The following is a 4,357-nucleotide window of genomic DNA, read 5'->3' on the forward strand; positions in this document are numbered from 1 at the left end:
GAAGGGAAAGAGGGAATAATAAAAAAAACTAACCCGGAAATATTAGAAGAATTCAGGGAATACTTTAAAAACTTATATAGTTCAGCACAGAGAGATGTGGATGGGGTAATGGGGGATTTCTTTGGGCAGCTAAAGTTAACCCCCCTCGCGAAAGAAGATCGGGAAATGCTAGAGGCTCCATTAACACTTGAAGAGTTACAAAGATCTGGGCAGGGTGAGCTGGGGGAAGCGGAGGACACACGGAGGATCGGAAGGCCCGGAGATACCAGAGGAGGAGAAGGTGTGAGCGGGAGGGAGGGGAAGCAGGAGCCGCCCCGGAGGAGGAGGAGGGCGAGACGCAGAGGAAGAAGCAGAACAGAGCTCGTCCCGGCTCTTCCCTCCTCTCTGACAGCCCGCCCGCCTGATGTGACATCGTCTCCTCCAATACAACACCATGGCCACCACCGCGACCTGCACCCGCTTCACCGACGAGTACCAGCTCTATGAGGAGCTCGGCAAGGGTGCCTTTTCTGTAGTCCGAAGATGTGTGAAGAAATCCACCAGTCAGGAATATGCTGCAAAGATTATCAATACTAAGAAGCTGTCTGCTAGAGACCACCAGAAGCTTGAACGCGAGGCTCGGATTTGCCGCCTTCTAAAGCATCCTAATATTATGCGCCTCCATGAAAGTATTTCAGAAGAAGGTTTTCATTATCTTGTTTTTGACCTGGTCACAGGTGGAGAGCTGTTTGAAGACATTGTAGCGAGAGAATACTACAGTGAGGCAGATGCCAGCCACTGTATTCACCAGATTCTGGAGAGTGTTAACCACATCCACCAACATGACATCGTTCACAGGGATCTTAAGCCTGAGAACCTGTTATTGGCTAGCAAATGCAAGGGGGCTGCTGTGAAACTGGCTGATTTTGGTCTTGCCATTGAAGTCCAGGGTGACCAGCAAGCATGGTTTGGTTTTGCTGGCACACCAGGATACCTCTCACCAGAGGTATTAAGGAAAGACCCTTATGGAAAGCCAGTTGACATATGGGCCTGTGGGGTCATTTTGTACATATTATTAGTGGGTTATCCTCCTTTCTGGGATGAAGATCAGCATAAGCTCTACCAGAAAATCAAAGCTGGAGCATATGACTTCCCTTCACCTGAGTGGGATACAGTGACCCCGGAAGCAAAGAATTTAATCAATCAGATGCTGACAATAAACCCAGCAAAACGCATCACAGCAGATCAGGCTCTGAAGCACCCATGGGTCTGCCAACGATCAACAGTTGCGTCAATGATGCACAGACAAGAGACTGTAGAATGCTTGAGGAAGTTCAATGCACGGAGAAAGCTTAAAGGTGCAATTCTCACTACAATGCTGGTATCTCGAAATTTTTCAGCTGCCAAAAGTCTATTAAACAAGAAGACAGATGGAGTCAAGGAACCTCAGACAACTGTTGTCCATAATGCCACAGATGGAATAAAAGGATCAACTGAGAGCTGTAATACCACAACTGAAGATGAAGACTTGAAAGTGCGAAAACAGGAGATTATAAAGATCACAGAGCAGTTGATTGAAGCTATTAACAATGGAGACTTTGATGCTTACACAAAGATCTGTGACCCTAGCTTGACTTCATTTGAACCTGAAGCTCTTGGTAACCTTGTTGAAGGAATGGACTTCCATAAATTTTATTTTGACAATTTGTTGTCCAAGAATACTAAGCCTATCCATACTACCATCCTAAATCCCCACGTGCATGTAATTGGGGAAGATGCTGCCTGTATTGCTTATATCCGACTTACACAATACATTGATGCCCAGGGACGACCTCGTACTACACAATCAGAAGAGACAAGGGTCTGGTATCGTAGAGATGGCAAGTGGTTGAATGTCCACTATCACTGCTCTGGGGCCCCAGCTGCCCCCCTTCAGTGAGGAACCAATTCAGCCTCTCCCTTGGAAGAATCTCTTTCTATTGAGCGAGTGTGGATCGCCCAAACGACGGCAACTGTCCCGTTCGTTCGGAAGTTTTAAAAAAGATAAAAAAGTACATAAAATTAAAAAAAAAAAAAATATATTGATGCCGGCAGTAGCCAAAAATGCACGAAAACCCTGCATGCATTCTGAGGCTGAAGCAGCTGCTGGCTAATTTGTTGTATTTCATGGATCCATCGTGTCTGTTCCTGCTGTACGGAGGTGTTTTTAAAGTTTCAAAATGAGCAAAAACTAATATAAAATAGTATATATATATTGTTAGATAAAAATCAGGCTGAGGATTATGCAACTTCTTTTAGAATGAGGAAGGTTGAGACTGCCACCTGAAGCATCATTTGGGGAAAATTACAAAACTAGTAAGATATGTATGGACCAGATCTTTTCATTGAACAAGCTGCTGGTTCATGTAATACTGTTGTAGAGAAAGGAAGGGGTGTAGTTTGAGGACTGGCGTCTTCATCTGTTAAGTGTCGACTTTCAAAAATGAAAAGATAGAGCCACGAAAGGAGGTGTTGATTTTGTTGCATCCTCTCTTTATTTTATTTTTAATGACTATTAAAACCTTCTAGGTATTGTCAGCTGAGCTGTTGGTTAACCTCCAATGTAGCACTGAGCTGGAGATATTGTTATCCATCCAACTGGCTCCCAAGAGCAGAACTTGGTCTAGGTTAAGAAGGGAATGGGCAGGGGAGAATTATTACAGAGATACAAAGCTATATAGAAATGAATATAGAATGTACATCCTGCAGAAGGAACCATTCATTAGTGGCAATGTTAATATAATTAATTTTTGGTATGAACTCTTCAGAGAAAATAGACAAAAAATAGAAACTGCCATGTTATGGGAAGTGTTGATGCATAGACACTTTCCCTTGTGGTATATATGTAAAGGGGGCTCATATATTTTCACAGCGATAAAGCTTTGTGTACTATTAAGCAGATTTGGAGACAGTCTGCTTGTAAGTCATGTGTGGTCTGTCATGAGTGAAACGATACACTGAACTCAAATGCGTAGAGATGTATGCATGTCTTTCTATACTTGCCTGCACCTTCTAAACTGTGTGCTCTGATGGCCCCTCATTTTTTTTCTTTTTTGTGCAAGAGGGTGAATAGTGTCTGACAACTTCATTTTTTTTTTTTTTTTTTTAAACTAAGTCTTTAAGATGTCGTCTTTTTTTTTTTTTTTTTAAACCCTCCACTTACCCTCATAAACGGTATCTAAAATGACATTCACCTCATTTGCAAAATGCCATTTAGATTCAAAAGAACTCTTGATGTTCTTGTTTGTGGGTTGTCCTTTATAGAGAGCTAGGCTTTCTTTGTATCCTATCTGAATAAGCAGATGTGTAATCTAGAGTTTGCATATAAAGCGTTGAAGCATTGTTAAGCATACAAATGCACAAACTGTAATTTGCCTTTTTTTTCACAAGTCCAGAAAACAGCAATCCACTTTGAGCATTTATACACGCTGATGTAGAACTGCAACAGAAAGTCTGTTTTTATTTTCCTTTCTGATAAGTTTTCTAGTGAAATCTATGGAAGCAGATCAAAACCCACGTCAAGGCTCATCGATGCGTGTTGACGCGTATAGTCTTGTATTTCCAAAATGCATTTCAATGCACTTTCTATTGAATGTCAGTGTGTGTGTCACAACACATATTGTTGTGCATTATGATGCATCAACATGCATCTTGAAGCATGAATTTTGATGTGTTTATATTGATTGCCATGGAAAATGCATAAAAAAATAAAACGCAAAGATGGAAGTTCAGCTAATATGAATAAGAAGGCTCTTTGAAGGTTTGCTGTTGGAAATTGTTAAATAGCCATTGTTGCACAATTTGGACTTAAAAAAAAATGTTTTGATAGGTGGTATGTCATGGTATGTCAACCCCACTTGTGATAAAATTAATAGTATGTTGGGCTTACAGAAGACATTTGTATTTGTGAAAATTTGCACATGGCCTAAGCATGTTCTCCAGAATTCCTGAGATGACCAGTGCAAGATGTAATGGAAAGAAATTATTAGATGGCTAAGATATTGACGTAAATGAGAATGGGGTTAATACAAATCAGTTTGGAATGCTTGTGTGAAATTTATAAGAGCACACGGGGTGGGGGGATGGGGGGGGGATGGGGATGGGGGGGTGGGGGGGGAATGGGGTGGGGTGGGCTTTTTTTCATGGTTTTCAGGGAGAATTTTTTTTTTTTTTTTTAGTTTTTATTTAAACAGCGCTAAATTTTAACAAGCTGGGAAGAAAAGCTTTTGGCTTTTTAAGTTAAAAGGGAAAACCAAACAAAAAATATATGCAGTTAAGAAAAGTTATGCATGTCTTCTTTAGGTCTGCTCCGTCACTGTCTGTTTACTTGATTAAAATA

General features: G+C 41.1%; 1 pseudogene; it reads left to right on the top strand.

Annotated features, from left to right (window-relative positions):
* The first annotated feature begins 203 nt into the window (after positions 1-203).
* Positions 204-3,166, top strand: LOC141106297 (calcium/calmodulin-dependent protein kinase type II subunit gamma pseudogene; annotated as a pseudogene).
* Positions 3,167-4,357: the final 1,191 nt, after the last annotated feature.

This window comes from Aquarana catesbeiana, linkage group LG08, assembly GCF_042186555.1.
Source record: "Aquarana catesbeiana isolate 2022-GZ linkage group LG08, ASM4218655v1, whole genome shotgun sequence".
NCBI lineage: Eukaryota > Metazoa > Chordata > Amphibia > Anura > Ranidae > Aquarana > Aquarana catesbeiana.